The following is a 23030-nucleotide window of genomic DNA, read 5'->3' as shown; positions in this document are numbered from 1 at the left end:
GTCATTGGTAGTGAAGGTGATGGGGCGTCCCTCCCAATCGATCCCTTATATTGTTTGTTGGGTCTCCCTTTCCCAAGCCTACCTAAAAATACCAACCGGCTGGTCTGCTACATTTTATTAGCTGCTAAGAGGCTTGTCCCATTGTGTTGGCTGTCTGGTGCAACTCCCCCCTGGCCTAGATTTCTTCAATTGGTGTCCGAAATTTGGAGAATGGAGTATCTGACGGCCTCGGTGCACGATTTGTTTCCCCAGTTTGATAAAGTGTGGGAACCCTGGGATCGAGCGGAATATGGAATATCTACCTGTAGATCCTTTTGATCGCAACTGCCGGTCGTAGCTCCTCCTTGCTGGCTACTTCTCCCATCTTCCACTACATAAACCTCCAGGTAACTCACCCCCTTCGGGGATTCACCATAATGACCATGTGACTGTTTGGTTGCTTTGGCTTTTTCTGGCCTCAGACCTTCTGTTGAACGGAATTATTTGTTTTGGTTTACACAAACTGTTTGTTACTCACTGTATAAAATATGGATATGCAGTTCACCCTTGTGCCTGCATATGTGGACATTATTCTCTGTCTTCTGTAATCACTGTTAATGTTACAATCATTATTCACTTCTGCTTACTGAATTCTCCAATGTTCAATTATAGTGTATTTGCTTTGAAAACTAATAAAAAATACAATTATAAAATAGTGTTAATTTATGCAGAGTTTTTTTTCACTATTAAAGTTGATTATATTATTTACACTGCTAAAATATTATATAGATCTTGTAATATCTATAATCTAAGCGCTGCACCTTTTTTATGAATTTTACCATTTTGTTTGTTGCAGTAAGTCTGCGGTACTGGCAGCTATTATTTATTTGTTGTTTGTGGATAGCGCGTTTTTTTCTCACTTTATATACGGTCAGTGGTAAGGTACCGCTGACTCATGGTCCAGCAGGCATGGACAGGGACATTACCTATCTTTCAGGGCCCATTGGGTCACTCTTCTGGCAGATGGGAAGGATGCAGGACAAGGTGCAGTAGTGTTGGAGGTTGTTCCCGCCAACATGCCTCCAAAATGCTACTACTGGCTGTGACACACCTCTCTCCTCCACCCCCCTTCTCTTCTTCTTCCTCCATGGCCTCTTCCAGTGCTTTGTCCTAGGAACCAGTGGCGCTCCGCAGGCATTCAAGGGGCTACGCAAGTATGCAGGCAAAAGGATGCCATGCTATGCTTGCACTGGTTTGTTTGGGGGACAGGAGCCACACTGGGGCAGATATTTTGTCAGCTCTGCAGGGGCAGGCCGAGAGGTGATTGATGCCACACCAGCTTAAGCCAGGAATGGTGGTTTGCGAAAGTGGCACCAACCTCCTTTCCGCCCTCCAACAGGGACAACTGACCCATGTGCCCTGTGTGGCTCACATCCTTAACCTGGTGGTGCAGCGGTTCTTAGGCAGGTACCCGGGCTTACAGGATGTCCTGAGGCAGGCCAGGAAAGTCTGTGTGCATTTCTGCTGATCATTTAATGCCAGTGCTCGGATGGCTGAGCTCCAAAAGGAGTTGAACCTGCCCAAGAACCGCCTTATATGTGCCATGCCCACCAGGTGGAACTCAACATTGGCCATACTGCAGTGGCTGCACACGCAGCAGAGGGCCATCAATGAGTACATGTGCGACTACGGCATCAGGACAGGGTCGAGGAGCTCGGTTTTTTTCACCACGCCAGTGGGGCATGATCAGAGATGCATGCACTTTCCTGTCACCATTTGAGGAGGCCATGAGGATGGTGAGCAGTGACAGTGCATGCATCAGTGACTGTACCTCTTGTCCACCTGTTGGAGCATACGCTGTGTGGAATAATGGACAGGGCACTTAAGGCAGAACAGAGGCAGGAAGAGGAGGACTTCCTTGCCTCTCAAGGCCCCCTTTATCCAGACAGTGTTCCTGCTGTCCCACCCAACACACAGGAAGAGGAGGAGGAGACTTGTGTCAGCATGGTGGTGGAGCCTGGCACTCAGCATTAGCAGCAGCAGTCTTTTAGGGATGATTTACAGTTCCAAGAAACCCATGGACTTGTACGTGGCTGGGAGGAGGTGGCTGCAGATCACGTTGTCCTTAGTGACCCAGAGGACTTCGGACCGAATCCCTCAGCTAACCTAGGCTGCATGGCCTCCCTGATCCTGCAAAGCCTGCGGAAGGATCCTCGTATTCTTCAGATCAAGGAGAGGGACTATTACTGGCTGGCCACTCTCCTTGATCCATGGTACAAGGGTAAGGTTGCGGACCTTATCTTGCTGTCGCAGAGGGAGAAGAGGATGAGACATCTCTGGGAGGCCTTGCAGAAAGGTCTGTGCAACGTGTTCCCAGAGACTCCTGGTCGTGGACAACGTGTTGCTGAGGCTTTGGTCAGTCACAGAAGGAGCGGTGGAGAAGGTGGCTGTCTGACCGATGCATTCAGACAATTGTTTGGTCCGCAGCCCGAAGGTATGATCGGTTCCAGCAACCATCGCCAGCGTCTGATTTACATGGTGCAGGAATACCTAGGGGCAAGGTCAGACTTGGACACCTTTCCCACCGAAAAATCCTCTGGCTTACTGGACCTTGAGGATGGATCACTGGCCAGAGCTTGCACAGTATGCAATTGAGCTACTGGCCTGTCCTGCATCCAGCGTTCTTTCGGAATGCACCTTCAGTGCTGCTGGTGGAATTGTAACCAATTACAGGGTGCGCCTGTCCACCGATTCAGTTGATCAACTGACCTTCATAAAGATGAATCAGTCTTGGATCACCATCAGCTACCAAGCACCTTAAGCTGATGTAACCAAATAATTTTTTTTTAAATGTCACATCCCTTCAAGACTGCCTGTACTGATGCTGAGTGACTGTCCTGTTATGTTCACTGACTATCCTCTTCCTCCTCAATGATCCTGCTGATAGCTTGGAAGAACATTTTTGGTTCTGGGCAACGCCACCAGTGGCTAAGGCCCAATTTTTCAGCCCCTGTTTAAAAGGTGCATGTAATTAGAATTTTTGATGCAATGCTTTGCAGCAGGGCTCATTCCTGCACTCCAACTAGAGTATCTGGGAGAGGTTGCAGTGTCGTGGCACCAGCACTGGTGCCTAAGGCCCAATTTTTCAGCCCCTTTTTAACAGGGGCATGTAATTACAATTTTTGATGCAATGCTTTGCAGCAGGGCTCATTCCTGCACTCCAACTAGAGTATCTGGGAGAGGTTGCAGTGTCGTGGCACCAGCACCAGTGCCTAAGGCCCAATTTTTCAGCCCCTGTTTAACAGGGGCATGTAATTACAATTTTTGATGCAATGCTTTGCAGCAGGGCTCATTCCTGCATTGCAACTAGAGTATCTGGGAGAGGTTGCAGTGTGGTGGCACCAGCACCAGTGCCTAAGGCTCAATTTTTCTGCCCCTGTTTAACAGGGGCGTTTAAGTACAATTTTTGATGCAATGCTTTGCAGCAGGGCTAATTCCTGCAATCAAACAAGAGTATATGGCAGAGGTTGCAGTGTGGTGGCACCAGCACCAGTGCCTAAGGCTCAATTTTTCTGCCCCTGTTTAACAGGGGCGTTTAATTACAATTTTTAATGCAATGCTTTGCAGCAGGGCTCATTCCTGCACTCCAAATAGAGTATATGGGAGAGGTTGCAGTGTCGTGGCACCAGCACCAGTGCCTAAGGCATAATTTTTCTGCCCCTGTTTAACAGGGACATATAATTACAATTCGTGATATAATATTTCACAGCAGGGCCTGTTCCTGCACCCACCGAGAGTAACTGTGAGAACTTATAGTGTTGTGGCACCAGCACCAGCACCACCACCACAACCGCCAAAGGCCCAATTTTTCTACCACTGTTCAACAATGGCATGTAATTACAATTCTTGATATAATCGTTCACGGCAGGGCTCCAGCGCCCACCAAGAGTCACTTTGAAGGCTTACAGTGTTGTGGCAACATCAACACCTTAGGCCCACATTTCTGCAGAGCATATATGCCAGGCCCCTACTTTCAAACATCTGACTTACAAACGTCTCCTACTTGCAAATGGAAGGAGACAACAGGAAGTGAGATGAAAAAAGACAGAGGGCCCAAAAAATTATACAGGGGTGATAACCCTTCCCTATGTTTCCCAAAAAGCTTAAAAATATATTTTTTGACTGGAGCTACACTTTAAAAATGTATCAGTTCAAAATTACAAACAGATTCTACTTAACACAACAAACCTACACAGTCCCTGTCTTGTTTGCACCGCCTGTATACTGCTGTTCTGAGTATATAGGGCCTGGGGACCCCACACCTTTCCTTTTTTTAATTTGGGTACGGGGTTCCCCTTAATATCCACACAAGACCTAAAGGGGCTGGTAATGGGCAGGGGGGCTACCCATGCCATTTCTTTCTAAATGATTTTCATCCGTATTGCCGGAACCAGATATTACATTAAAACCGCAAGCAGTTTTAAATTACTTTTTTCCGTTAAAGGTCATTTTGTGCAAGGACTGTTCTAAACACAGGAAACACGTGCCACTTCACAGGCATACTATAGACACCCCCAGGCACAATATTTAAAGGAATATTTCACTTTTTTTCACTTTAATCGTCAGTAAAATCAGTGCTCCTGAAAAAACAGCCGTTTAAAAAAAAAAATTGGCATTGACCCATGTGCCCTGGGGCAGGAGCCGGGTCCCCAAACCCATTTTAGGACAATATCTTGCATTTTAGCCATTAAAATTAGAACTTTTTATTTTGAATGCTCGAGTCCCATAGATTTCAATGGGGTTCTAAAGTTTGTACGAATTTTCGGTCCGTTCGAAAGTTCTGGTGCGAACCGAACTGGGTGGTGTTCGGCTCATCCCTAACCGCTACCACTGTGGTCACCTGCAAGCTAAAGGCCTAGGCTGGGTTATAGCCATCCTCCTTTTATGCTTGTCATCTGGTAAACAGATTTTACAACTACGGTGGTCGGGCACTTTCTTGTTTGTGTGTGCACACTGCGGTAATATCAAGAATTCCAAGTGGCCTATATTGATTTTCTTGTCTTCTTGCAAAGTTTCTTTGGACTCATTGATTGAGACTTTTTTAGTGCAGCTTTTTTATTCAATTTTTTTTCTATGTTAACAAACACTTTAAGCACAAAGACGTACAAAAACTTAACAAGGCCTTGTCTGCTTTTCTATGGTGATTCAATCGGCCTTGTATTGCTAGTCGTAAACTGCATCTTCTGAAACACAAGGGATGGGTTGGGTTGCCTAATCTCCACTTATACAATCTATCATGTCTTCTTAGGAAGGGTGTGGACTGGCTGCTACTCTGGATAACATACAATTATGCCCTAGAGGTGGCCTTGGTATCCCCCTTCAATCTGTCTGCAGTGCTCCATTCTTCACTTCAGGTCTTAGGTAAAATACACAGCCAACACTTTTGTGAGCCTCCCTAGTAAGGGAATCAGGAACATGTAATAAACAATATAGCATATAGAGTACAGAGGTTTTAAGTACTGTATGCAATGAACAGAATGCAGAGGTCAGAAGTATTCAAAAAACAAGTGCAAGTGTCAGAATTACATAGCACACATTATGCAGGGGTCAGTATCTAAAAGTATGGGACATACAGCACAGCTTATGGGGTAAAGCAGTCAGAGGTAAGTAATATGGATCAAAGTGTACAGAGTATGGTTGTCAGGAGTAGGCAACATACACTTTGCATTTCAAATTCCTGCCCTCTCCAATCTGTTTGTTGGGCCATATATTACATAGTCTTGACCACTACACACCCACCATACATATCAAATCTTCTTTCCATAATAAAAATTCAACCTTCTGAAAAATGCTACCCCTTCTCAAGCACAAACGCCCCCTCTTTCCCCCAGCACAAATGCCCCTTCCCTCTCTTCCCAGCACAAATCCACTCCTCATTTCTCCCCACATAGAAATTCCCCCAGGACAAATCGTAACCTCCTCCCCACAAGCACAAATATCCCTCTCTCCTCCTTCAAGTACAAATTTTCCCCCATCTCTCTATGCTCCTGCAAGCACAATTCTACTCTTCGCTCTTTCTCCGAAGAAGAAATATCCTCCTTCTCTCCTACACGCACAAATCTTTCTTGCTCCAAGCACAAACTTTCCCTCCTCCTCCAATTGCCAGCAGAAATCTTTCCTTAGCACAGATCAAGCATTCCCCATTCCCTCCAAATATACATTTTCCTTCTTCCTCCCCAAGCACAAATCTTCTTATTTTCTACCTCCCACTTCTACCCCTCTCCCCAAACACAAATTTATATCCTCAGCATAAATTTTCACCCTCCATCCTTCCCTTCATAACTTCCCTAGAGCCCTGTTGCAGAGCAGAACCTAATTCTGAAGGGCTACAGGAGGAAAATGGATTGGTTCCTCTATATGCTACCACCCTTCCTAGTAAGGTGTACAGAGGGCCACACGGCCCCTGAAGCATAGGACCAGGTTGCAATTGTGACCCCTGCATGCCCCTGTCCCGTTGATATCTAAAAAAATGTTTGTAAATCTATGTGTGAGTACATTTGCATAGTTTCCAATATGTCATGATATTCAGATTAGAATCAAAGAATGTTGCATATATGTACACGGGTAAAGTATTACAAAACCCCTAACAGTAAAATCTGTCTGTATATGCAGCATAGCATGCTTGTTATACTCACTGTGGGACTTAAGGGTTAATCATCTGCATTGTGTAAAAGGGCTGTTTTATCCTGTATGCACAGATCCTTCCCTCCTGCACTGTCTATCTGTGGAAAGCCAGCACAGGCTGAAGAGAATACTCACTTGTTCTCAGAGCTAGCCAGGTCACATGATATTGGCATCACACATGTGGGCATGTATACAGACTGAAGTGGAAATTTCCCCCTACCTGAACTCTCAGCACTGAAGAAATTGCAGTTTATCACTGAACATGGTATATTTACAGATCAGCCAAAAAATATATATAGTGGAAATATTTTAATGTAAAAAGAAGATTTATAAGCTGTTGGCACTGTAGGTGGGGGGGGGGGGGGGGCAGATTAGCTATTTTCATATTACTGGGTTTAGTATCACTTTAAGTATGCAGTTAAAAAGCATATGTTTTGCTTGTAGTTAATGGACAATATAGACCTAAAACTCTTGAGACCTTGCAAAAGGTTTGTTATTATTTATGAGTTAAACATAGTTGTTTGATTCCTTTTAAAACACTTGACAATACCTTGAATATTGTATGGAGATTTTATCAAGCTAGATTTACTGCATCCTCCTCACTCAGATGGTTTTCTTCTCAGTGGGAAGTAGACACAAGCCAGGGAAATATTTAACAGAAGATGAATAAAAGCATATGGGGAGAAAAAAAAACCTACAAAGTTTGGACAGCCAATATTGTGGAAGGCATTCTGGTGAACTGCCACCTGCACCCGCTGAACACAGGGATCTGAAGTTGACATTGATCGATTTAACAGTAGGAAGGTGTTAATGATATGCAGCTTTGATGGCTGAGCCACTTCATGCTCATTTGCATTTCCATTCATCATCTCAGCATTTACCATTATGAAGAGATTGCCAGATCTAATTAAAGTCTGGGCTAACAAGGTGACATGGGAGCTCAGTCACTTCTTATACTGAAGAAAACATGGGAAACTTTCCAGCAGGAAGTACACTAACCTTACACCAAACCCAATTAACTTAATTTCTAACTAAACCATTTGAGGCTCCTTGATTTGAATTAACTAAGTGCCTGGAATCTACCTATACAAAATTGTCCTTGTTGACATCTGGGGTATTCAAGGAGCTGTGACCATAAGCTTAAAGTAAGGTAATGAGAGGTGATAAATCTCATATACATATATACACAGTATATATATATATATATACATAGTATATATATATATATATATATATATATATATATATATATATATATATATACATAGTATATATATATATATATATATATATATATATATATATATATATATATATATATATATGTATATATATATATGTACATACATACATACATACATAAAGTGAGGCACTGGCCATCAGGAATATGGACGGCTGTGTGTAGGTTTCTCACATACATGTGGGTTATTGCTGATGAGTAACATGGGTTATTGCAAAATCATGATGAGTTCTGTCCTGGGCTCTGGTCCCTTGAGGATTTGTAGAACATTGGGTGGTATAAAGCCTGCGTTCCTAGGTCCTCTCTCTCCTGCCCACAAGCCTTCATATATATGAGCTGAGTTAGTCAGATGAACAAATGTTTTGTTTGTTTTATGCTGTGGACTTGCTGAATAAAGCTCTCCTGCAACTGTGTTTGTTTGCTGCCTTGCTGAATAAAAATGCAAGACAAACCTGCTTTGACTGTTTCTATGAATCCCTGCCTTGTGCATGATTTGGCACGGTACCAACTGAGCCTGTCCCTTTTACTTTGGGGTTCAATTACTAAAGGCAAATAGATTATGCACTTCACAAGTGCAGTTGCTCTAGAGCTTAGTAAATTAGGGGAAGCTCTGCTGATTTCCATCTTTCAATCATGTACACATGAAAATGCTTTTTTTTTTTATTTTCCTTGCATATGATTAGGTATTCTTTGCAAAGTGAAGCTTTATCTCATTTACTAAGCCCTGGAGCAACGCACTTAGAGAGGTGCAGCTGCCCTTGAACAGTCTATTTGTCTTCAGCAAAACCTCCCCTATATGTCACTTTTACACCAAAAATTACTAATAATACAGTAATAAAATATTTGTTGTTACAAAATTATTATAAAATATGAACACATGTTGAAAAGGCACTTACATGAACTGACCAGATTTTATAATGCTTATGACTAAATGGGGAGCTACATTCACACCATGCAAATACATTTTCTGCTCCTGAGAATATTTTATGTATTTTAGTGGCCTTATGAAGGACCTTTTTTAAATTATTTGAATTGATAAAGTAATAAAATAAAAAATTAGACATACTGAACTTTTTATTACATCGCAACATACTAGTTGGAAAGGGCTCTATTGGACACAATATATTTCCTCACATACACATGCATTTTGGCTGTACTGGAAAAATTAACAAAATCCATAGCAATGAACCTAGTGTGACTGAACTCTTAAAGTGACACTATCATCTGCTCATTCATGGAAAACTTACAGTGCGTCCTAAAAGCCCACCTCCTAGCCTAGTAAACTTACCCATCAGCACTCACCTCATTTCCCTGCTCTGTTGGAGTCTTAATTAATTTCTCAAATGAAGTGCGACTTCCAAGTCTTGGAAAGTCAATCATCAAGCCGGAATTTTTTTTACATGGGGGTAGTCACATCATTCACTCCACCAGAGCTTGTTCTCTTTCACTGTAGGCATTCATAGGTAATACAAAAATAAATAAATACATACAAAAATAAATAGATAAATAAAAAAACAAAAATCTTGTGTCTGATTCATTCACCTCCCTTACACCTCCCAAACCTCAGGGACACATAGGGGGTTATTTACTAAAGGAAAATCCACTTTGCACTGCAAGTGCACTTAAAAGTGCACTTGGAAGTAAAGTCGCTGTAGATCCCAGGGGACATGCAAGGGAAAAAAAACAGCATTTAACCACTTTCAGACCGGACCATTTTGCTGGTAAATGACCAGAGGTCTTTTTACAATTTGGCACTGCGCTGCTTTAACTGGTAATTGTGCGGTCATGCAATGTTGTACCCAAACAAAATTTGCGTCCTTTTCTTCCCACAAATAGAGCTTTCTTTTTATGGTATTTGATTGCCTCTGCGATTTTTATTTTTTGCGATATAAACGTAAAAAGACCGAAAATTTTGAAAAAAAATGATATTTTCTACTTTTTGTTATTAGAAAAATCCAATAAACTCAATTTTAGTCATACATTTAGGCCAAAATGTATTCAGCCACATGTCTTTGGTAAAAAAAAAGTCAATAATTGTATATTTATTGGTTTTCGCAAAAGTTGTCACATCTACAAACTAAGGTACGTTTTCTGGAATTTACGCAGCTTTTAGTTTACGACTGCCTATCTCATTTCTTGAGGTGCTAAAATGGCAGGGCAGTACAACACCCCCCCAAATGACCCCATTTTGGAAAGTAGACACCCTAAGGAAATTGATAAGTGGCATGTTGAGCCCATTGAATATTTTATTTTTTTGCCTCAAGCGATTGAATAATGACAAAAAAAAAATATTTTTTTTTTTTTTACACAAAGTTGTCACTAAATGATATATTGCTCACACATGCTATGGGAATATGTGAAATGACACCCCAAAATAAATTCTGCTGCTTCTCCTGAGTACGGGGATACCACATATGTGGGACTTTTTGGGAGCCTAGCCGCGTACGGGGCCCCGAAAACCAAGCACCGCCTTCAGGCTTTCTAAGGGCGTAAATTTTTGATTTCACTTCTCACTACCTATTACAGTTTTGAAGGCCATAAAATGCCAAGATGGCACAAAACCCCCACAAATGACCCCATTTTAGAAAGTAGACACCCCAAGCTATTTGCTGAGAGGCATTTTGAGTCCATGGAATATTTTATATTTTGCCACAAGTTGCGGGACAATTACAAACTTTAATTTTTTTTTATTTTTTTTCACAAAGTTGTCACTAAATGATATATTGCTCACACATGCTATGGGCATATGTGAAATGACACCCCAAAATAAATTCTGCTGCTTCTCCTGAATACGGGGATACCACATATGTGGGACTTTTTGGGAGCCTAGCCGCGTACGGGGCCCCGAAATCCAAGAACCGCCTTCAGGTTTTCTAAGGGCGTAAATATTTGACTTCACTCCTCACTACCTATTACAGTTTTGAAGGCCATAAAATGCCAAGATGGCACAAAACCCCCACAAATGACCCCATTTTAGAAAGTAGACACCCCAAGCTATTTGCTGAGAGGCATGTTGAGTCCATGGAATATTTTATATTTTGCCACAAGTTGCGGGAAAATTACAAACTTTTTTTTTTTTTTTCACAAAGTTGTCACTAAATGATATATTGCTCACGCATGCCATGGGCATATGTGAAATGACACCCCAAAATAAATTCTGCTGCTTCTCCTGAGTACGGGGATACCACATATGTGGGACTTTTTGGGAGCCTAGCAGCGTACGGGGCCCCGAAAACCAAGCACCGCCTTCAGGCTTTCTAAGGGCGTTACAGTTTTGAAGGCCATAAAATGCCAAGATGGCACAACCCCCCCCCCCAAATGACCCCATTTTGGAAAGCAGACACCCCTAAATTTAGGGGTACACTAGTGAGACTAGGTAATAAATGGCGGGTGCCCTGAAACTATAAAAAAATAACTAACCAACCAGTGTCACCTGTAACAGTTATATGGTGATCACTGGTGAAAGGGTTAACTAGGGGGCAATCAGGGGGCTTTATGCGGTAGTATATGGGGGTCCCTGGCGCTATAAAAAGCTGTGGCGAACCTAAATACCTACCTGCCTAACTAGCGTCACCTGTGACACTAATACAGCGATCAGAAAAACGATCGCTTATTAGGCTGGGTTCACACTGGAGCGATGCGGGAACGCCACGAATCCGTGGCGGGTTCCCGCATCACATGCCTCCCGGCGGCAGTTCACACTGCCCTATGCGAACTGCTGGGAGTGTCAGTGAAATGTTAATGACACCCCCAGATCAGTTCGCAAATCGCAGTGCGATCTGCAAACTCGGATCGCATGGTGTGAACACCCATGCGATCCGATTCTGCTGCGGACCAAAAAAAGGGTCCCGTGCGAGTTTGCGGCGGGTGCGGCGGGTGCGACACGAATTCAGCCATACTATCTGTATGGCTGAACTCGAATCGCACAGAGATCGGATGTGATTTGCACTGCAGTGCGGTGCGAATCACATCCGTTCTCATAAACCGCTGCAATGTGAACCCAGCCTTAGTGACACTGGCGACGGGGGGTGATCACGGGGTTAAACCTTTATTGGGGGGGTTAGGGGGGTACCTTAGAACTAAAGGGGGCTAACCCTAACTGCCCTAACAGTTATTACAGTCACAAATGACACCCTCCGGGTGATCAGGGGGTTAAACCTTTATTAGGTAATAAATGGCGGGTGCCCTGAAACTATAAAAAATAACTAACCAACCAGCGTCACCTGTAACAGTTATATGGTGATCACTGGTGAAAGGGTTAACTAGGGGGCAATCAGGGGGCTTTATGCGGTAGTATATGGGGGTCCCTGGCGCTATAAAAAGCTGCGGCGAACCTAAATACCTACCTGCCTAACTAGCATCACCTGTGACACTAATACAGCGATCAGAAAAACGATCGCTTATTAGGCTGGGTTCACACTGGAGCGATGCGGGAACGCCACGAATCCGCGGCGGGTTCCCGCATCGCATGCCTCCCGGCGGCAGTTCACACTGCCCTATGCGAACTGCTGGGAGTGTCAGTGAAATGTTAATGACACCCCCAGATCAGTTCGCATATCGCAGTGCGATCTGCAAACTCAGATCGCATGGTGTGAACACCCATGCGATCCGATTCTGCTGCGGGCCAAAAAAAGGGTCCCGTGCGAATTTGCGGCGGGTGCGGCGGGTGCGATGCGAATTTAGCCATAATATCTGTATGGCTGAACTCGAATCGCACAGAGATCGGATGTGATTTGCACTGCAGTGCGGTGCGAATCACATTCGTTCTCATAAACCGCTGCAATGTGAACCCAGCCTTAGTGACACTGGCGACGGGGGGTGATCACGGGGTTAAACCTTTATTGGGGGGGTTAGGGGGGTACATTAGAACTAAAGGGGGCTAACCCTAACTGCCCTAACAGTTATTACAGTCACAAATGACACCAATGCAAAAAAAAAAAAATGACATTGGTGTCACTGTGACTGGGGGGGCAGGGGTAATTGGGGGGGTGATCGGGGGGATGTGAGTGTGCCTGGCATGTTCTACTGTGTAGTGTCGTGTTGGTGCAACTCACCGATCCTCTCTCCTCAGTGTCGGAACGAAAAATACCGACACGGAGGAGAGATTACATCACTTCCTCTCCTGTGTTTACATTACAGGAGAGGAAGTGATGTCACGGAGCATTTTCATTAGTCGGGAGCGATCGCGAGGGGGTGGCCATGAATGAATGGCCGTCCCCTCGTCCGGGATCGCTCCCGAACGAATACCGACCGCCGCAGGCACCGGGCGGGGGCCCGATCGGGCCCCCGACCCGCGGGCAGGCAAGGACGTACATGTAAGCCCTTATGCCTGCCCGTGCCATTCTGTCAACGTACATCGTCGTGCGGCGGTCGGGAAGTGGTTAAACTTGCACATGACTGGATGATAAAATCAGCAGAGCTTCCACTAATTTCAAATCTACCCCTTAGATTTAGAGCGACTGCACCTCCAAGTGAACTTACAGTGCAAAGTGGACTTGCCTTTTGTAAATAACCCCCATACTGTTGGAGATAGTCACTAAGCCCCACCCCCACACATGCCTTAATAACCTATAGATATATAATTATTTGTTAATGCAATCACTGATTACCAGCTTGCTCAACAATTATCTCAAGCATGTACCTTAAGTGGTTCTAAATCTAAATGACCATTTAAGGCTTGCAGTTTTGACACAGCCCCACTGAAAGGAGTTCATGTTTCCTGGAGTTGGGCTTTAATCACTTGAAGGCCAATCATTTTCTGGCACTTTTTGTTTACAAGTTTAATCCCTCGTTTACACCGTGCCGATTTGACACGTCAAATAGCTTGCCAAATCAAAGCCTATTTCCAGCAATGGCACCGCCCAAATTGCTGTGATGCCGACTTTGCAGCCCCGCAACGATTCCCAAAAGTACTTTTGGTGACTTAGGTGGCAATTTCAATAGACATCTGATGAACCGACACATATGTCTCTCAAATTGCCCCTGGAATCAGACTGAAGTGCCGGTTTGAAATCGTGCGAGTTCAGCTGAATTACTTATTACTCCCAAACATTATATATTTCTTTCTTTAGCAGAAACCTTAGTGAATAAAATGGTGATTGTTGCATTTTTTTATGTCACATGGTATTTGTGCAGTGGTTTTTCAAACACAATTTGAAAACACGTGAAACATTTTCAAGAGAATGCCAGCTGAAAAAAATTAATAAATACAGGGGTTATGGCTGATAGCTTCAGCCATAGTCCCAGGTGACTACTTCTTCATAAATGTATTCTGCAATCTGTGGTAAAAAAAAAAAGATCCCATTAAGCGCATATTGATTGGTTTGGCGATCACTAGCGACTTATAGCGGGAGTGTGATATTATTGTTGACAGTCTGACATATAATGACACTTTTGACACTTTGTGGGAACCAGTGACACTAATAAAGTGATCAGTGCTAAAAATATGCACTGTCGGGGGCGCATGCGCGGCGTGCACGAGATAGGACGCACAGGCTGAGAGCTCCGTGAAGCACGGAGACTACAAGCACTTCCCCGGGGCTTCCAGCACAGATTTTTGGCCCGATTTCACTCTGCACCCCCAGCGGAACACTCAGCGCATGCCGGGACCCAAACATCGCCATAGCATGCCGGCTCAGAAATCCCTGACGACCTATCTGCTACGAGCGCGGGAACAGAGCGGGATGGCTCAAGATGGCGCCCAAACGAAGCAGGCACAGACTCCTCCACGGGCTGCGGCGAACTCCCCAGCACACTCCCTGGTGGAAAGTGAGTACTCTTTACACCTGACTAAAGCTGATCTTGATGAGAGCCTTACAATGATGTATGACAAGCTGGCACAGAAATTTCAGTCGGAGCTGCACAAGTCTACCAATACTCTCTCTTTGGAGATTGCGGCCCTGGGTTCCCGAACGGATTTGCTGGAGACTAAGCACGACGAACTTTCTTTGGCCTGCTCGGACCTTCGTAAAGACCATGAAGTCTTGTCAGAAACGGTTTCCCGGCTCCAAGCGCACATTGAAGATTTGGACAATAGGAACAGACGCAACAATCTTAGGGTGCGAGGGGTCCCCGAGTCAGTGACGGATATTTTGTCTACGGTCCAAAAGCTGTTCCACACGTTGCTCCCTGAGGCTCCGCTTACGGCCTTCGCCTGTGACAGGATCCACAGGGCCCTGCGCCCCCCCACCCCCCGAGAAGCCCCCGAGAGACATAGTTCTGTGTCTAAAGGACTTCCTGGTGCTGCGGGCTTCGAGAAATACCCCGAATTTGCGTCTGGAGAATGCACCCATACAAATCTACCCAGATATCTCTCCTACCACGTTGGATAAACGTAGAAGAATGAAAGAGGTCACTACAGTACTACAGTCTGCTAGGATCCGCTACAGATGGGGATTCCCATTTAAGTTGCAAGTCCCGCATAACGGCACGACTTACACTGTGCTTACTCCCACCGAGGGAAAGGAGCTTCTGGTCAAGCTGGGCCTTTTAGACGCCGACGCCTTACCACGACTGCCATCAACTCCACGCCACTCCGCCATCTGGGCCACCCCTCCCCCCAGAAGGGACCGCCGAACCTGACAACTTGTTCGACCCTTGGTGGCTCTCTACATGGTCTCTCCCGACATGCTAGACATCGCAGAAAGTCTCCGGCTTGGAAGTCGCTTCTCTGCTCCGCACACTGGCCTGCCCCCCTGACTCCATTCTCGTTGAGCCCGGCGGGCTCCCCCAGGACTCTACGCTGCCCAGGATGCTAGACCGCTGGCAGGTATTATCGCCTGGATCCTTAATTGCAAGGATACGCTGCTGGACTCGCGGGGTTGGAGGTTTGGACCATTTGGTCCAGGTTATTTTTTTTCTTTGGGTAGAGGGGAGCCTTTCTCCCCCCACCCCCCAAGACTGTATAGTGTCGCTTTTAGGCACATTTTTCAGGTTGCTAAAGTACTTTCACTTACTGTTCTCTGAGTTTCTGTTTTTGTTTTATTTTTTTCTCTACTGCCTTGATGCCATTTTTTTTTTACTTTCCTACTCATGCTGCTAATTTTGCACTGTTAATGATTGTTAGCGATGGTGCTGCTGCTCTCCGCTCTATTAATGATGCTGTCTTCTCTAGTGTTATATTGCTGATGTTGTATGTGGGCGCCCCTCTTGGACTGAGCTCCCCTCATCCTGTAAACTTTTTTCAATGGATGACTCATGGGTCTTAAAATTATAACTCACAATGTCAAGGGATTTAATTCCCCACAAAAAAGGAGGAAGGCCTTTAGGTCTTACAAGTCCTTAGGGGCGGAGATCCTCCTCTTACAGGAGACTCACTTCTCCACTAATAACCATCCCTCCTATTTTGACAAATCCTACAAACAATGTTTTTACTCGACTTATGAGTCCAGGACCAGAGGGGCGGCCATATTTATAAAAAACACAGTATTGTTCCAGGTTCAACAGTCTTATATCGACCCACTTAGTAGGTTTGTTATAGTTCAGGGCTCTATACAGGGCAAGTCCCTGACCATGGCCTCTGTGTATGCCCCTAACTCTGCACAGGCTACCTTTTTTAAGAGTTTTTTCCAAGTTCTGGAAAAATTTCACTCCTCTCACATGTTCATAGGGGGGGATTTCAACCTGGTGGCTCATTCAAAGCTAGATAGGTCGAGTGATAGCCAGGCCAGTAACGCATTTCCCAGATCTCTCCTGACTGCACTAAAAGACCAACAGCTCTCTGACGTATGGAGGGCGCATAATATAGGCTCCAGGGAATATACGTTTTTCTCCCACCCCCACGACACATACTCGCGTTTGGACTACCTATTCTGCACCCCCATTTTGCTTGCGAACTCTACCTCCTCTAACATACATATTTGCCCATGGTCGGACCATCACATTGTTTCCTGCGATCTCTCTAGTATAGGCCTTCCATATGCTGACCGGTCCTGGCGCATTAATGACTCTCTCCTTACGGACCCTGTGGTGCGCGAGCAATTGGCCGAATGCCTCGCGGAATACTTTAGACTAAACGACATTGAGGACATTGCCCCTACTACCCTCTGGACAGCCCATAAGGCGGTTATGAGGGGACACCTGATAGAGATCTCCACGACCAGAAAAAAACAGAAAGCGCTTGAAGCCCGACAGCTCACCTTAGACCTCCATAAACTTTACCATCAACATAGCCATTCTCCATCCCAGGATGTGTTAATCCAGATTAATGACAAGCGGGGGACCCTAGGCACTATTTTGTCAGAACACGCTGAAAAATCCCTTAGATGGGCCAAAGCTCGGTTCCTTTTAAACAACAATTCTGCCTCTACGTCCTTTGCTAGGAAGCTCAAGCAACACTCAATTTGTATACCCACGTATACAAATTGAGGAACAGGGATGGTAACCTTACCTCCCACCCCAGGGAGGTATTGCAAATTTTCACCACCTTCTACCAACAGGTGTATGCGGCTCCTAGTTCCCCTTCCCGAGTCCCCCCACAGTCCTGGTTAGACCCCCTACGGCTCCCTTGCCTATCCCCTGAACAACTACTGACCCTTAATGCCCCTTGCATGACGGAAGAGGTGGCTTCGGTCATCTCTTCCCTCAAGCCTGCTAAAACCCCTGGTCCCGACGTTTTTTCGGCGACCTACTATAAGAAATTTGTGGATTCCCTACTCCCTAAACTGACCAAGCTCTATAACTTTATCTTAAGGGGGCAGCATTTTCCAGAGGAGATGCTCCTAGCTAGTCTGTCACTCATCCCGAAGCCAGGGAAGGACCTCACCCAACCTCAAAATTTTAGACCTATCTCCGTTATCAACAACGATCTAAAAATTTTTGGGAGAATTTTAGCAGACCGCCTAGCCTCGATCATCACCTCCCTTGTCTCTCCGGAACAAACGGGCTTTATACCCTCGAGAAAAATTACTGACAATATCCATTTGGCCTCCAATATCATCCAAGATGCGGATGCTGGCTCCCGCGGGGTCCTGATGCTGAGTCTGGATATAAATAAGGCTTTTGAAAGCGTCCTCTGGTCATACTTGGAGGCTGTCTTGACTAAGTTTGGCTTTCAGGGGGAGTTTGTTCATGACTTTCGGGCCCTGTACCATCACCCCCACACGAGCATTAGGATCCCGGGTGCTAGTTCTGCGTATTTCCCCTTGGGTCGGGACACGAGGCAGGGGTGTCCCCTCTCTCCACTTTTATTTGCCCTGGCCATGGAACCCCTGACGAGATCCATTTTGGATAACCCTAACATACGGGGCTATATGAAAGGGGACCAGGAATTTAAGGTTAGTCTATACGCTGATGATGTTCTTTTGTTCTTATCCGACCCCCTTATCTCCCTAACTTAAGGCCCTAAGGGACTTAACACTCCTATACAAAGAAAACAACACAGTGGACCTTATAGACCAAATAGACTTGGAAGCGCTACTCGAGAAAAAGCCTCCCTTGCTTTGCAGTGGGGGCCTCACCTCTCCCCTACCCGGGCCTCTCCTTTTTCCCTTCATCATTACATCTCAGGCTCTTTTTCTGTATCCGCCAACAGATTATTCTGGATTGTTTTGTATTTGTATATGCAATGTATCCTTATATCAATAATTACCCAGAAAAACCATGTGTTTAACTGTCATGCGTTTCAATTGATGTATATTTTACTATAGTTTGCATATTTGCTTCGCTCAGGCTCTTGATAGAGACTTATATTTACATGACAATAGATGCCTTAAACTTTGAAGAGTATTATAGAATTATACAACTTGATTGGTGAATTCCACTTGGCTTTTTGTGATGGTATGCCCCGACCTGCCATCTACCTCTCTTTTTCCCCCACCCTTGGATCTTCTTCCCCTTCACGAGCACAACCTCCTTTTTAATATTTTTTTTTTTTTTTTTCCCCTATTCTTTTGAAGATCCCGGGTGGGTGCTTAGGGGGTACCTGGCTAGTCTCGGCTTTTTGACATCGCTTAATTTTTATTTTTATTTTATAACAACTTTTTTCCTTCCGGTGAGAATATGTCTCTCTTTCCTCGAAATCTCCAATGGTCCTTTGCCGAGTTACAGAGGGGAGTGGGGGCTAATGTGTCTGCCCCCTGCTCTGACTCCCCGGCAAGGGCAGGAGGGGTTTCTGCCTGTAATTTACGGACAGGCCTCTCCATTGGTTCCCCCTCCCCCCTTGTGGAGGGATGGTGGACATATATTCCCTTGCCGGTGGCATCCTCGGACACTTCCGGGCACATACCTCGGGCGCGTCCGCTCGTTTGGGCGAACGTGCGTGATATATATACTTCGCGCGCGTCCGTCCGATCGAACGGACGTGCGCGACGCTGTGACGCCACGTTTTTGCGACGGAAGTGACGAAATTTCGGGGCCGGTTTCCGGCCTTCCAGGACGCCGGGGCGGCCACACGAGGCTGATCCTATTCAGGCAGCCAACACGTTTGGATACGCCGACTGATTGATGGGCGTTTGCACCTGCAGCTAATCCCCAGGCTTTATATACGAACCTTCATTCACAGGAGGTGTATATTCATCCAGGAGGAAAGAAACCTGCACCCGTGGTTAGGTGAGCACTTATTTCCCCTTTGTACTTGACCTACATTTGGCGATATACTGTACCAAAACAAGCCCTTTCTACTGGCTGTTTAATATGAGGACTGATCTAAACTAATTTACAGATCGGACGTCAGGAAATACGTTGTAGGGACTGCGCAAGTTACCACTTGTGGATTAACGCCTAAGTCGCCATCCCTCATCTTTACCTTCTGGAACAGTTTCCTATTAGGTCTTACAATTCAGGTAATAACCTCACCACCTGCCTGGCTATTCCAATGATGCTAATACACCGGTGTGGTATTCTCTCACACACCACATTTACACACTTTTCTTACATGTATACATCATTATGCACTTGACACTCTTATTGACTATGTCCCTTACCACTGTCACCTAGTTTAGCGCATCTTGTTTTTGCACACTTTCACATGTGGTGTCTTTTTGTCTGTTTGTTATATGACCCGCATATATTATTATCTACTTATGTTTTCACTTTTTCACCATTCCTTTGCGCACTTTTTCTTTCCCTTTTTTAAGCGCATACTCACACCGCTTTCACACAGCCCACTTCCCATCACCTTTATTCCTCTTTTTCTTCCCTATTTTCTTTTTCTCCCGTCCCCCTTTTTTCTGTGTATTAGAGCTCACACACTGACACACATTTGCACACCCACTCATCCCAGGCCATTTTTTCCTTCGTTCCCCTCTTTCTTAGGCTCCTTGGACTCCCAGGCGTGGTTCCTTCCCCCCCTTTTCTTTTTCTTTTTTTCCGGGTTTTAGAAAGCATGTTATATGGACATTTGGACAATTGGGGGTGCAAGTGTGTATATGTATATGTGTACATGTGCACAACCTTTGGCATACATAACGGGGATATGATATCATTATCCCCATATTATGCATGCACTCCATGTCTCCAACATTAAATAATCCTTGCTTTCAATTATTTAATTAATTAATTTTTTGCCATTGTTGGGATTTTGCTGCAGGTGTGACCCGCCATATCTTCGGTGTACCCTCACTCGCACCTACCCCCCCGGAGTTTTCTCTTCTGGGGGGCAAGGCATTAGTGTGACCTCCCGTGAGTCACGCCAGTGGGTGTGTGATGCTGCCTCTTCTTCCATCTGGCACCTTGGCAATATATACGGACCAAGTACCACCCAAGATGTGTAAAGGAAACTGAGACATTGCCTCATGGGAGAACCTTTTTTCTCTGAAGCACTACAATCCATCTTACCTACCTGGAAGTGCATTATTGGGTAAACCATTTTTAAATTGATATTGGATATCCCTAATATGTATAACACCGGATTTATTTATTCAGTGTAATCTTGTTTTTCTTTTAACAGACCACCGTCTCTGAAGAAGACCCCCTCTGGGGTCGAAACGCGTTAGCTTTATGCTCTCACTGTTATCTACTCATACAGTGTAACATAGTTGTGTCTGTTATTTTACTTCCATGTGACATCATATGTACTTTATATACATGATTTTGTCCGTTATTCAAGTGTTCAGGTGAAGCTCATGTTTGTTTTTTCCAATTATTATTATTAAAATACCTTTTATACTACTTCTATTGGCTTCTATTACTGTCTTTTGCTGCCTAAAAACCCCGCTTGTGGGGGAACTAGTTCTATTTGTATCTACCTGGGGTGAGCAGCACCCTCCTAGCTTCTTATAGCACTGTGTTCTCATTTGATTGTTAATCAGACTGGGTGGATAAACACCCTTTTCCTTTTCTTCCCTTTTCTTTTTCCTTTTTCTTTTTTCTTTTCTTTTCTTACGATCCCTTTCCTTTTTCCTCCCCCGAATTGAACACAGGAGGGTCAAACATGAGCTTGGCCTAGCACAACTAACATTGAGGAATTGATTTGTCCTTATATGTATGTTTTTATGCAAACATTGTTATGGTAAATAAGAATATGTTTCAGGGTAATGATTGGGATCTGTTGATGTTAGGGTATGAAACAGAATTTGAGAAAAATGATCGGGTTGATACTGAGATTACTACTTTGACTTTCAAACTAATGAGAACACTTGAAAGAAAATCAGCACTATTTTGGCACATCAAATCGTTCGAAAAATATAAGAATGAAAAGATTAACCCATTGGGTCTCAGGGTCCAAATTTTTCCAAATATAGACCTAATTAGCAATGAATGTAAAACAGAATGGGAGGCCAACCTAAATGCTTGCTCTCAGCAAATGATGACTATCCTTGTCGAGGAGTACACCAGGCAGATTGAACTCCTCGACAGGGAGATTCACACCTTGGAAATGGCTTTACAACCCTATGCGTCACATACCCTAGCTGTAGAAACCCGGACCAAACTCCGGGATGACTTATCCATCTATAATAAAAACATTTTACGCAAGAAGGAATCTAAATACTGGAGGGATAAATTTGCCTTCTCAGAGGGACGAGCCTATAAATGGAGTATTAACACACAATCCAAAAAGAATGTTAATGGAAAGATACATCTTCCCATTAAGAACACAAATAAATCCAAGGACCTGTCTAAACCTAATGAACCAACCAAACAGGTGCAAAAATCACGGGGAAAGTTTAAAAGGAACCGTAGCAACAAAGATTCCCCTGAAGGTAACACTAAAAAACGCATTACCGATAACACCCCAACAGGGAGACCCGAGAACGGTCGGGATCTGCATACAGATGCACAGGAGGCATTTGCATTTGGGGAAGTTCCATGCAAATACCCCGACGATATAGGCACTTCCACATGTGACAATGGGTCACGCAGTGGGAGAGAAAGGGATGCCCCGATATTCCAAGGGGAACCTAATCGTAATATCGAGGCTATTTGTAACAACGGGACATCTAATGGACATGCTAGGGACATTGTAGCACCCAGCCTAGAACTATGTCAGAGCTCTTTAAACTCGAAACGGGGATTTCCCTCACCCCATCTAAACAAGGGAACAGGAAATTTGGACGCATTTGTCACACGGATTCAGGTGAATCACTCAGTGTGATTAATCTTTCGTCCTATGCACTATCTACGGTTGAAAGTGATGTTCTGGCACGCGGCCTGACATTTTGCCCACAGGCAAACCTAGACCCCTTTGGGGCTATTATTGATATCCAACTATTTGCACGCGGGCTCCTACTAAAAAGCCTACATGCAAAAAGTATCACCGACATCGATGTCACCGACTGGTCAAGGTTTAGTATGAGGGAACTTAAGGCCCTAAGGGACTTAACACTCCTATACAAAGAAAACAACACAGTGGACCTTATAGACCAAATAGACTTGGAAGCGCTACTCGAGAAAAAGCCTCCCTTGCTTTGCAGTGGGGGCCTCACCTCTCCCCTACCCGGGCCTCTCCTTTTTCCCTTCATCATTACATCTCAGGCTCTTTTTCTGTATCCGCCAACAGATTATTCTGGATTGTTTTGTATTTGTATATGCAATGTATCCTTATATCAATAATTACCCAGAAAAACCATGTGTTTAACTGTCATGCGTTTCAATTGATGTATATTTTACTATAGTTTGCATATTTGCTTCGCTCAGGCTCTTGATAGAGACTTATATTTACATGACAATAGATGCCTTAAACTTTGAAGAG

This window comes from Lithobates pipiens, unplaced genomic scaffold (assembly GCF_037356315.1).
Source record: "Lithobates pipiens isolate NorthernLeopardFrog02 unplaced genomic scaffold, aLitPip1_a1.2 Scaffold_19, whole genome shotgun sequence".
Taxonomy (NCBI): Eukaryota; Metazoa; Chordata; class Amphibia; order Anura; family Ranidae; genus Lithobates; species Lithobates pipiens.
The sequence above is the reverse complement of the archived record's forward strand: the minus strand, read 5'-3'. Positions refer to the sequence as shown.